At 37.6% G+C, this 13,839-nt stretch overlaps 1 protein-coding gene across 4 annotated transcripts in view; it reads right to left on the bottom strand.

The window, feature by feature from the left end:
* Positions 1-13,839, bottom strand: part of LOC134212586 (mesoderm induction early response protein 1) — a 41,881-nt gene that overhangs the window by 18,236 nt on the left and 9,806 nt on the right. For all 4 annotated transcript variants that reach the window (XM_062690577.1, XM_062690576.1, XM_062690578.1 and 1 more), the window contains exon 3: positions 5,792-5,881. The gene's annotated coding sequence lies outside the window, so the exon portion shown is untranslated. The remainder of the gene's footprint in view (positions 1-5,791; positions 5,882-13,839) is intronic.

Raw genomic sequence — 13,839 nt, 5'->3', positions numbered from 1 at the left:
ATTCAACTGAATATTGACAGTCCAGAGCCGACTATGAATGTGTCTGGAAGTGAGCTGACAAGTGAAGAAAGGTGGACTTCACCCAAAATTTTCGATTATTTTACACTCTGGCCCCATCCATGCTACCATGGTCCATGACAGTGACAGTACCAAGCACACTAACATCGGTGTGATACACGCTCGCTTGAAAAAATCAGTATGAAATCATGATTTTCATCAAGAATGTTTCGATTTTCAACCAATATTATTCCTTAGGCGACATGCAAAGAATAATACGTTAAATTATGATTTTCGACATTTTACAGTTACGTTATCACACAAAACTGCACTACTAAGAATTTTGAATTGATTGATATACAGTTATAAGAAAAGAAATTTCGTTTGCAGATGCTTTTACCTAAGAAAGATGAGTACCTTAAAATCAAATTTGCAACTTTTATAAAGTTTTTCAAAGTCACTCTGAATGGCTTATGATATCTTCTACGAACTAGCTCCCATGTTCATCCCATCAAAAACAAAGCAATGAGAAGGATTTGATTTTTTCCTCATTTTTGTGATTTTTTCAGCAGTGCGCACGCATGTTAGTAAAAAGAAGCGACACGATTGTGATGAGATGTTCAGTGAGACGAAAAACGGAACAGTTCCCCTACTACAGATTTCTTATTGAAAAAAGTACTTATGTAGCTATATCAAAAGCTTATCATACACCTGATAGAGAGATGATAATTCGATTCGCAGATGATATTCAGTCATTTAAATTCGTCCTGCATTATTTATCCTAAACATCAAACTCAGATAAAACAGATCGTTTGCTTCCTGTTTTTAATTCAATTCTCGCTTAACTTTTCAAAAGGACCTAAGTAACATTCTTTTCATGAATTAATTTGAATATTGCAATCAATAGCTTTTATGCTGTTCTTTTGATTGCGCTATTCAAATTAATTCATGAAAAAAATGTTGCTTAGGTTCTTTTGAAAAGTTAAGCGAGAATTAACTGTGCGTAGAATAGTCATGGACACTAATAGACAATTCGCGATGAATAATTTCCATAATTATTATACCTCTTAAGAAACGCGGGTTCACAATATGTATCAGAAACACACACCAACTACTACAATTCCCAGTACACTCACTTCGATGGCCTTCATTCCATGAATTTATCATATACACATTTCAAAGATGCTAATCCATCCATTGTTTTCGATATTGTTATTAAGTATTGTTTTCCCTTGAGAAAAACTAGAACTTTATTCTACTACTATTACCCTAACTGAAACTGTTCTCGATCTATCCAAGTTGTTAAATTTTGAACCTAATCGGAATTAATCGGCCATCCTTTCAAAATTAAAGTTTTCTAAAAAATTTAACATATTTTTAATGATTCTATAAGCGAAACATTAGAGAGTGCATCAATATCACATTACTCAAGTTATACCATACAAGTAGGGAGTGACATGACATAATTGCACAAACAATAGGAGAAAAATGAGAGCAAAAGAGAAAGAGTAGGAACTGCACTGAATGGTGAGAATAGTTAGCCCGAAATTAAGCATGAACATAATTCTCCTGTTAAATTTCCGTTGTTGACTATCCTATCCTACCTTATGATTGATTGTTCGACTGAGGTTACTAATTAACTATGCCTATATAATAAATAAATGAGACTAATCATTAAATTCTGTGTTTAACGATTGATTGGGTTATGAAAGCAGGTCGTCACTTCCCGCAAGCTTTGAAAGAACAATTTAAACTATGAATTGATTCCTTTTTGGATGTTACTGTATTTAATCCTGAGTGGCCTCTCCTGTGTATATTTCAGTGCAAAACCATCACCCATCATAGTATTGACATATGTACTTCCGTCAACACATTAATTTGTTAAGATTTTCATCGGCTTTCATTTATATCCACGATATAAATCAAAAGCATTTCCGTTTTTTTGGGGCATATTGCCCGGTCTATTGAACATTTGTTTAAACTGCAAAAGCGGCTCTAATTAAGCAGTCAATAATCAAGTGAATCTTGTTTCCTCAATTAGCGTTGACTGGTCAACATATTGAAAAAGCTCGACGCTCGCCACTGAATCTGGAACGTTTCCATCCAATAACGATTTGGTTCCGATGACGTCAATGATAAGATGGCCCGCTGCGCTATATGGGCAATATTATTTGGTAATTCAAAGTCGTTTATGTGTTCCGTGGTAATATCCTGCCACCATAGCTCACAAGTTGGGTGATGGTCAATCGCTCCTGCTATTAATATGTTGTTAATTATGAGGAGGAACAGTATTAATAATAGATTCTTCTTTCACTCCATCTATAACATATACATTGCAACATACTGCGTGTTCGATTACGGAATATATTTCCATCTGCTGTCTGATTTCCGCCCCAGGCGATGAAAGTAGCATTCTGTTGTTGTAATTAAAGTCGTCATTCAAGCCTGGTCGCATAGCGCGCTTTTCTGAAACGTATTGCTCAACCCGTTGCTCTTTATTTATATCAAGGAGTAATATTATTAAGGTGACTTGCGGTGGCACTCCAATCTCGAAGACGCGGCTAGAAAGCAAGACCATGCTGAGGGTAGCTGGGTTCGATTCCCGGTGCCAGTCTAGGCAATTTTCGGATTGGAAATTGTCTCGACTTCCCTGGGCATGAAAGTATCATCGTGTTAGCCTCATGGTATACGAATGCAAATTTTGTAAATTTGCTTAGAAACCTCGCAGTTAAAAACTGTGGAAGTGCTAAATGAACATTAAATTGCGAGGCGGCAATGTCTCAGTGGGCGATGTAATGCCCATAAGAAGAAGAAGATTCTTGAGCTCCCACTCCAGAAGCCTGATTCATGCTCCTTGCCATATTAAGAGAAACGTGCCCTCTCAGCCGACGTTCTGATACCTGTATCAGTTGTTATGCAAAAAAGGCTCTCCGGAGTCAAACGGTTGATCACAGAATTGTTGATTACCGAGGAAATCTTATGATCAAAGCTTGAATCTGAATCACTTTGAGCTAGTTAAATTTGAGTAAAATTTGTGATCATTTAGCGAAATTTGTTATGTCGGTGCCCCCCTGAAGCCTGGCCAGCCACACGCTACAACGCTGAGTCCAGTACATATTTGTCAAAGGTGGCCGCAGACGTAATCGACACAGATCTGTCTGATACTTTCCATAAGCTAAACTACTGCCAAATTAGGGGAAATGGGATCTATTTCCCAGATGGTTGAAGTGCTTTTTGACATGATGCAAAATAAATCGCGTCCATACAGCGACTCTTCCTGTGATGTAATCTACGTAGGCTATGGAGACATTAATGTTATGAGACCTTATGAGTGTCGTTTGATCTAAAGAAATTGCCGTGCCCACTGCTCAGATCGTTCTAGTCACAAATCATCTGACACATGTTTTGCAAGATGGTATAGAGCAGTATTGACTGCAGTACAAACAAGAGCGTACGATATTGTTTCAAAGTTACATTTCGTTGGACTAACTACAGCGATGGTATTGCAGGTTACAAAGAATTATTAATATTGTAATAATAATTCTGTGTCCCTTTTAATTTAAAAAACTTTTTTTTGCAATTCATGATCATAATACCTGGTTCACAGTTGACATATGAATGATGAAACGGCCTGCTTTTCCATACCAATGAAATGGGTGCTTTAATGAACATTATGCAATTCAAATGGGTTGCATAAAAATCCATTATAGCACTCATTTGGGTGCTTTAATGAAAAACCATCATTAGAACAGTAGTTACATGACCACATTTTGCTCAATTAGCTTCGGTGAGTGTTCAAATAGTGTATTCTCCGTGTCACATAGTAAATTAAATAATTTGATGGGCATGACATCAAATTCTTCAAAGGCAGGTTTTTCTATCGCTTCATGGTCTATCGAGCATACAATGTGGCACGATAACATGGAATATGTTTGTTTCCTGCAGCACCATGATATTTTGGCAAGATTGATCATGTAAAATTGTACCATTTTGGTACGAATTTATCATATTAAAGCCTATTTTTCGTCATTGCAAAAGTAGCGTGTGCAACTCGTTGCAAAACTCGATTTTTTCAGCACTTCGTTAGTATTTATCCAACTCGGCAAGCCTCGTTGGATAAACGTACAATTCGTGCTGAAAAAATCATCTTTTTGCAACTAGTTGCACAAACTACTATTTTCCTATCATCAAGGCTTAACCAGTATCTTGATTTAATAAGCAAACAAAATAAGAACTAGCTCACAATTAACTGTGGAACTAGACATCATTTTTGAGGGGAAGACTTTGTTTAAAGTAACACATTGCTTGTAAAAAAAGCTACGAGCCAAAGTATAACAAACCCAATCAATCTATAAACCACCTTACAATAATACTAATCATGCGAACAAAGGTAGAATCCAAGATTCTCAGCGCAAATGTGTGTGAACTAATATGCGTCTAACACCTTTCTTATGTTTGAATAACGTGTTGCCTTCGTTTTTTATTTACATAGCCCAACTAAAATTTAGATCGTCAATGCACTGAATTGACGCAAAAACAAAATCCACCCTTCACCACCATTTTTCAACATGTCTGATCAAGGGACCAGTCTTTTAAGTTTCGCCATTGCTCTAAACCGATCGGATGTGTACCCCCCAGTTGAAACGAAACTTTCCCCAGATTTTGGAAACTCGGACGAAATCGAGCAATGGTGACGTAGCTTAGCAGTAAGGTACCGTTATCAGCTGAATTTGGGATCATAGCTTTATTAGGCCGGTCCCAATGCTGAAGTTGCAGTTTCAGTTTGGTACTGCTTGATGTTATAAAATTTATAACTGTCAAAATAGAACTACAACTTGGTGCCCGCAACGCAGAGTTGTAAACGAAATGCAACTTGGTTTTATTTTTTCATAAAACAAACTAACATTTTTCGCGGTAGTTTTTACCTCGCATACGAACAACAATGAGTTTGTCCATCATCTCAAACAAACAAACACAATTAAATAAATTTGAAACTCAGTTTAAATTCAAGTTTCAAATCAGGTTTTATTTGCAACAAACCAGTCGAGAAGTTGCAAAATCAGTTTCAAAAGTGCTCGAAAAATAAAACTGCAACTCTGCGTTGCGAACTGCTAGTTTCAGTTCTAGTTTGATTTCCAAACACGCCATACAAAACCCAACAGCATTGGTGACCGGCCTTAAGATAGGTTTAATGAACACTACTACTAACATTGAATTGAGGTAGGCACGATACCATCGGGTTCACTCCCACAAGAAGTGGTCGCGTAGAGGTTTGCAGAAATTTAGGACACTATCTAGAAAATAATATCTACATAGAAATTAAATTTAAGACCGTAGCAGATCGTGAACGTGTTTAGCTTTCGATATTCCTATATGAAGAAGTATTATCGAAAATATGTCGCTAACAGATGCGTGGGTGACCTTTGTGCTAGAAGTAGTGAACGGACGACGTCCGTTGTAGAGAGTGTACATAATGTTAGCTAATAATATCGATAAAATAAAGTTGCACCCTCTGGTAGGGCTGAACGTGTCTAAATATTGTTAAATTTGGCGAAACTGCAGTTGAATCATGTCACAGAAAGTCAGTACGGCATATACGAGATTGAAGCAAACAGTACACCAATTATGCACCGGATTGAAAGTTTAGATTGACAAGCACAAGGTACTTCTCTAGAAATGGTAGAATACAGTAAGACTCTCTGATAATAGATAACGGCGATTGAATATTACCGTACAATTCGAGTTGGAGCAAAATTGAAATAAATAATAAAAATAAGCCAATTGTAAGACTCACCTTAAATGTAACACTGTAGCAAAACTGTGCGTACACGAGCCAAGGGGCAGTATCTCCTTCCTACAGTGATCCAACTGCCATTTCTTTGTGCTGAAAATAAAGAAATATAAAACCCTTTCATCATTAAAGTTCGCTCAGATCATCTGCACCATCCCTGCAGAAGGAACCCATAAATAGTTTTATGCATCCGGAAATAATGACTAACGAGCAGGAGGAGGAAAGTAAGAAAAACTAGGGAAAATCCACTGCAAACAAATGAATTGCATATTATAGAATGAAAACTATACAAGTGAAAGACAACAAAAAAAAGCAGGCAGCAAACAAACAAACAACTAATTGAGACGATTCTTTGCTACAATATCGTTATCTATCGCTCTTTTATCCTTATATATTTTTCCAACAATATTTACGCTGTTTCGTCAACTGCAATGAACATTCACTCTGTATATACGATGGAGGAAAGATGATGAATAAAATTTCTATTTCAATCAACTGTTGGTGGTTGTTTCAATGATATCAGAGAAATACCAAGGTAAGAATTGGCACGAGCTAGAGATGTTATGCCACTAACCATCCATTGACATTTGACAACTTCAGATATTGTTAAAATAATTTGAAAATGTTTTATCAGAACTAGCAGAAAGTTAATGAGTCAGATTAAAATCTTTGACATGCATTTCCCTAGAAAGCAGCTTCTGACATGTTTTTTCTATCTGTTTAGCTTTATTTAAAGCAAATATCGAAAAATATCCTCAATAACATTAGTAAAATGTAGTGATCGATATAGCCCAAAACGGAATTTCTGAATTCCAAACTATTCAATTGGTGAACAAGGTTTTACTGGCGGAGCTCTGAACATAGTAGAAAGTTAGAAAGCTTTGTCAGTGTTACGTTTACAATTTGAAAAAATTATAAAATTATATTTTTTGTTCAATCATTTGTTATTAAGTTCGTTGATATTTAAGTCCATGGTAAATGCTGGAAAATGCTTACAATTTGTACTTCGTGTACCCGAAGGAACTAAATAGACCCCAGTGAGTGGTGCTCAGAATCTTGCCTAGCAAATTCTATCCATACCTGCTCGTGGTGCCCGCCGGGGTATAAGCAACCTTAGTGAAAAACGGTACCTTCCCCGGTGGGAACTTTGATCGTATGCTGACAGGGACCGTTCGCTGCTCTCCGAGGTGCAAATCTAATCAAGCGACTGTCCACCACTGAGATGCGGCTAATAACAGCTTCTGTTACCCAGATTAAGGGTGGCTGACCATCGTCCGAGTGCCAGCGAGAGACTCTGATCATATCTCATCTCTTTCGAGCGATATCCATTCTTAAGGCCACCTACAAAGTGATACCTCAGATCATCTTCCGTCGTCTCTCACCAAAAGTGAATGAATTCGTGAGAAATTATCAAGCCAGCTTTGTTGACGGCCACTTAACAACGGACCAGATCATTACTGTGCGGCAAATCAAACTGATCAAAGCAACGATAGATGGTGTGTAAAACTGTGTGAAGATTTCGGGCGAACATTTAAGTTCGTTCGAATCGCGCCAGAGACTAAGCCATGGTGATGGACTTTCGTACATGTTGTTCAACATTGCGCTAGAAGGTTCATGCGGAGACCCGGGGTACGATTTTCAACAGATCCAGTCAATTTATTTGTTTTGCGGATGACATGAACATTGTCGGCCGAACGTTTGCAAGGGTGGCAGAACTGTGGATGCATCGAAGACAAAGTACGTGCTTGTGGGCGGAACCGCGACAAGGCCCGCCTGGGAAGCAGTGTTATGGGAAGCAGACCGGAATACCTTCGAGATGGTCGACGAATTCGTCTACCTTGGATCCTTGCTAACGGCTGATAATAATGTTAGTCGTAAAATACGAAGGCGCATCATCTGTGGAAATCGGGCCTAATACAGGCTCCAGAAAAAAAAATTAACTTCACGGTTTCGTAATTCAAGTTAACCTACTAAAAGCCAATGCTTTGGACCATTAAACTCAGGAAATTAATACTTTGTTAGACTTTGTTTATTATTGGTATTGTTGATATTATTTCACTGTGAATTTATTTTCAGCGCCACCACCCATTAAAATGGGTAGTGGCGCTTTCAAGAAAATGGGTGAATTTTTCACGGTGGGAATAATATCAACAATAACACAGTACCCATTAATGGGTAAAGTCATCTAACAGTGTAAGCCGTATGATTATCAAGATATAGGCATCAGAATAAAACAGTTTCCAGTTTTTGAAAAACCAATGCATTGGTCAATATCTTCGGCTACAGTAACTCAGCTTGTTTCATGCATTTTAGAAGAGCGGGTAACATGAGGAAAAATAGGCAGTCAAACATTTTTATAAAACCAGATGAAAAAAAATCATACAAAATGTTTCATTCAAAAAAAAAGTTTCCCAAAGTTTTGCCTTGGGATTAGCCATACGTCTTTCTTTGGACTTCTCAGAAGGTATTGAAACCAAATCCAGCTGCTCATGGCTTCAAATCTGCGATTCCGATTACTCTTCCGAAATAAGGTATTCAATTTTGGAACATTAAATTTGGGTATTCTTATATTATACGGCAGCGTGCGATGGGCTGGATACTAATTTTAAACAAATGTCAAAAGAGCATCAAGAGCAGGTTTCGTGATATGCTGTGTAGAAGATTGCTTATGCAGCAGGAGAATGTTTTTTTTGGAGAGCCATTAACACCACCAATTATAGGAATATTGTGGTATGACCAGGGAATCAATATGCGGGCAACGCCTAACAATATACTCTTTGTCATCAACAGAGTTTGTTACAAACGCACCTAGCGACAAACCTTTATCCGAACCCGAACACAATATGACAAGAATAATTTGTCTTACATCAGGGACCCCTAAACTGCGGCCCGACTCGAAGCCTTTTCCTGCGGCCCGCGATGGGTTTCAGAATATACACTACATGTGGCCCATTGACAAACATCACATCCAGGAAAAGCTTTCATCGTGTCCAGTTTTTCGTTGTACTCTGGCTGAGCATATATGTCAACATATATATCAAGTTCACATCATTAGGATGGTCAAGAAACATATAAACCAAGAACCAACAAACATATAAACCAAGAAATCATGATTAAAAAAAATTCTCACTTCACACATGCTATGTAGGCTAACGGCAACATACTTAGATGGTATTTTTGGCGCTTTATATATCGTTATTAGGAATATATAACGTTATTAGGTAAAAATAATGTTGTCATACATTGCACCCTAATATGAATTCTTTCATTCTTCAAAATAAGTCAAGTTGTGGCAAAATTCGATTGAAAATTATTTTATTCCTGAAAATGCGTCATGTTAACGTACTTCACACTAAGAAAAATGTTCAACGAAATCAAGATTTTGTCATATTGCGATTAGTTGGGATGATGAAGAAAAGGTTTCCGGAAAATTCAATTACTTGGAAATAATGGAAACACGGTAAACAGTTCAGAGTTCAGATTTACTCAATTTTCTATTCAATACTGCTGGTAAGTGGTTGTAGTTCGACTGGGATAATTCACGCTTAACTTTTCAAAAGGACCTAAGTAACTTTTTTTTTTCATGAATTAATTTGAATAGCGCAATCAACAGAACAACATGAAAGCTTTTGATTGCAGCAGAGTCTATTATATATAGAGTTACGCAAAGAGTGAAGCCAAATCTACCTATTGAACTGTCAAACCGTTTACCTATCGAGCAAAGTAAACAAATGCTTGTTGGTAAGGCGGAAGTATTGTTATCGCCTGATGATTATTATGGCGAATTAAAACTCATGAATTGAAATAATACATTTTGTTCTAGAAACAGCTTCAAAAAACTTCAATACACCCCCCAACAAGAAACTCACGTGTTTGCACTCTGTAGGTGACTTTGCTTATCGAATTAAAAAGCTTTAGAAGTGATCACTCCCGTGAAGTCACTTGAAGGGTTGAACCAAAATGAAAGTTTTCAACATAATAACAGGAGCTTCATTCAGAATAAGAGTAAGAAGATTCTCTTTGCGCAACTCTATATAATAGACTCTGGATTGCAGTACTCAAATTAATTCATGAAAAAATGTTACTTAGGTCCTTATGAAAAGTTAAGCGAGAATTGTTCTTATTTTCTAAGTTTGTTAGTTTGATATATTCAAATGGGTTTACATTTGCACAGTCCGACGTTTCGGGCCGTTATTGAGTCTTTTTCCTGATGAGCATTTTCCTTGAAAAAAGATCAAACAAATGAGTCGACACGTCGGGCAATGCAGGTATAATCCAGTTTGAATATCTCAGATCGAAAAAGTCAAAATATAAGTACTGCTGGTAAGTTCACCTGGCTTCAACAAACGTTTCAAGTATGCTGTCGTTATTTGCAACAACTTTCATTGAACAATAATCATCGAGGATAAAAACCAACTCTTAGAATCGGTCGACAGATGTTTATTTGGTAAAATAGTTTTGTCAACTAAGCCAAGAAGATTTTGTTGCGAAAGTAAAATTTCACGTTAAGTCCGCTATCGCAGAAGTGTATAATAATATGAACCAAAACTCAGCTACGCTGTAGAATGTAATGCCCCAACAAGTATGTTTTTTGAACAGATTATTTGATTACTTTGTATTATACTTCAAAATTCATTTTGAAATGATAAACACATACACTGCCGTTATACGCATAACTGTCCCATGTACATAGGAAATCCCAGCAAACAGGGGACAAATATGCGTATGATGGCAGTACAGGGGTTAGACAAAAAGGTTGAGATAGGTAAAAATAAGTCGAAATTCAAATCGTCATAACTTTGCGTATAATAATCCGATTTTGATAAAACCAGGACCATTAGAAGCGGACACTATTCTAGTATACTGTCCTTCTGCAAAACCTGAGATTGGTCCTTGGCCACCGGAAATATTCCGGGTTTTCCAAGGGTATGTTCAAGATGCATTTTTTCCACTGCCTGTCATTTTATGTGACGTTAACTTTCATAAAATTTTATGCTTTCTCCGGAAACTAGAACTAATATGCCGGCCAATGGTGGCTGTAGAACGAGAATCAATCTAAACTACACAGAGATACGGCCATTTCCGTAAAAACGGCACCGAGAACATGATGAAATGATAACAGATCGGAATAATGCAAATATGAGTATCTGGCTTCATGGCTTTGCGAGACGATGATTACAGAAACATTTCCAGAATGATAGTGTCCACTGCAACCCTTATAGCAAGTTCCAAGGGCTTTCCAGGACGGGCTGGTTTTGGCACCATCTGGAACCATGCATATATGGGTGTCAAAATTCATGTTTTCCCAAGCCGATGAATATAGGATCTTTATTAAAAATACATTTTAAGAACTGTAAGACTCTCTGGCCAATTTGTAACAGGTTCCGGAAGTTCTGCGGAACTGACATTTGTTCAGGGTGTATGGTCATTCCCGTATCGTTTTCACGAAAATGGCCATATCTCTGCGTATACCTAACGGATTTTCGATCTGCAGCCAGCATTGGTCAGCATATTAGTTCTAGTTTCTGGGGAAAACATATAACATGATAGCAGCAAACACAGTCTGGTAACTTTGCTTCAGAACCTTGTTTAGCTAGACTGTTAGCTATTTCATCGCCTTCAATTCCGCAATGTCCGGGAACCCAGTACAAGTTGACTTCGATTCTATTGGTTAGTTGTTTTGATATATTAATACATTCCCAGACAGACCGCATCGTACTGTGCGGTTCTTTTCTCTCTGTGTGGAAGGAAAATTTTAATACACGAAGCTATTTTAATTTTAACAGTGCTTCTTAGCGCTATTTGTACCCACTGATCCCGTTACGATTTTTGCAAGGACCCGTGCTTTCGTTTTACGTTGGACCCGTTTGCGGAAGTAAAATTCCGACAACCGGTGGTAATCCTGCAGGGACACCGTTCTGGGAAAAAACCTCTTAGAAGGTCACATCTTCACGCTCAGCAATGAGTATTAACAAAAACAAGAGGAAGAAGGGGGAATCTCTGAATTCTCCACTTCCTTCAAAGAAACAAGGTTTCAAGACCGTTCAGCCCAAGCGCGGAAAAAATAGAAAGAAGCTGGAGACTTCAGATATTCCTTCTAACTCTAACGTTGACATTATTTCTTCTCCTATCGAACTGAGCAATCAGTTCGATTTGATTAATGACGAATTTGAGAAAATCGAATCTACCTCTAGCCCAGGTGATTCGATTCATGCGAAGAAACAACGGATTCCGCCGTTGTGGTATCTGTTGCCGAGTGTTCTGGCTTTCGGAATGAAATCTTGAGTAACCTTCAGGGGATCAAGGTTTCATTTCAGATTGCTAGGAAGGGTGAATGCCGCGTTTTGCCGGGATTCTTTGACGATCGTAAACGTCTTCTTCAGTATTTAACTGAGAAGCGCCATAAGTTCTTCACATACGACGACAAAACTGAGCGATTGTTCAAAGTCATCTTGAAAGGTCTCCACAGTGATGATAAATCACTGGATGAGATTAAAATCGAAATTTCTCAATTACTTGGATTTGCGCCAGTCCAAGTAATTAAGATGAAAAGTAATCTCATTGTGGTACTTTCCAGAGGGGCATTTCTCAGGAATTTTATTTAGTTCACTTTAACAAAAGTGAACTAAATAATATGAAAAGTTTGGAAAAGGCCTGTATCATGTCCCATGTCCGTGTTACATGGGAACATTTCTGCAGGCCTGAAGGAAATTTCCAAAACCCCACCCAGTGCCGTAAGTGCCAAAAGTGGGGTCATGGAACCAAACATTGTCACATGGATGCTAAATGCATGATTTGTGGTGGAACCTCTCACGCATGTCCTGTGAGAGAAGATTCCAATAAAGGTGCGCAAATTGTGGGGGCAATCATAAATCCAATTTCTGGGTATGTCCCTCACGCAAAAAAGTTTTGAATTCCCGTGCAAAATTGATGACGGGAAATTCCAATCGGATCCCAGATTCGACGGGTAAGAAAATGAGGTTTATACCCATGTCCCAACGGAAAATAACGGTCATGTTGCCGATTCAGGTAGCATGTCTTCTTCGGATTTTGATTTTTTAACTGAACAATTGCATCACATGATTGATGCAATGTTCGAAGCAAATACCATTCCTGAAGCTGTTCAGGTTGGAATAAAGTACACACAAAAAATTGTTATCGTACTCCGTTTTGGATCCAAATAATTGTGTGAAAGTTCTAAATCGGAATGCTCGCTCCCTAGAGCGTAAGAAAGATGAATTATTCAACTTCCTAACAGTTCATAATGTGCATATTGCCATTATAACTGAAACATATTTAAAACCAAGACTATCCATTAAAAGAGATCAGATTATTTTATCTACAGAAATGATCGTCTTGACAGCGCCTGTGGTGGGGTCGCCATTGTCATTAATAGACGTATCATATCAAACATAAATTATTTTCTTAGTTCGAAACCAAAGTTTTTGAAACCTTGAGAGTTTCTGTTGAAACAAATTTTGGATTTGGAAAAGCAATTCCAACGGCAAAATTTTATTTGAAGATTGTTCTGCGGGATATTATACTATTCAATATCCCAATGGCCCAACTTGTTTTTCATCCACTTCCAATCCAATCCTTCGACAATTGATTTGGTTTTAACTGATGCAAGTCAGCTGTGTGGCCAATTGGTGGACTCTGATAACCTTCCTGTGACATTTGAAATCTCACAAGAAGCCATTTATAATCCAATCAGCTCTAATTTCAATTATCATAGAGCTGATTGGGATTTATATAAAAATTTATATCGATAGGGATTTTGATGTTGATATTCCTTTGGATACCAAAAGTGATAATGACAATGCGCTCTTATCTTTGACAAATTTAATTGTCGATGCCAGAGGCATTGCAATTCCTAAATGTGAAATTAAATTCAACTCCATTACTAGTGACGACGATCTTCAGCTACTGATCCGTCTTAAAAATGTGAGGCGAAGGCAATACCAAAGAACTCGCGATCCCGCGTTGAAAGTTATTTGGCGAGATTTGCAAAATGAAATTAAAAAACGTTTCGCTATTCTGAGAAATACCAA

The sequence above is a fragment of the Armigeres subalbatus genome, chromosome 2, assembly GCF_024139115.2.
Source record: "Armigeres subalbatus isolate Guangzhou_Male chromosome 2, GZ_Asu_2, whole genome shotgun sequence".
Taxonomy (NCBI): Eukaryota; Metazoa; Arthropoda; class Insecta; order Diptera; family Culicidae; genus Armigeres; species Armigeres subalbatus.
This window is presented reverse-complemented; position numbering and strand designations above follow the sequence as displayed.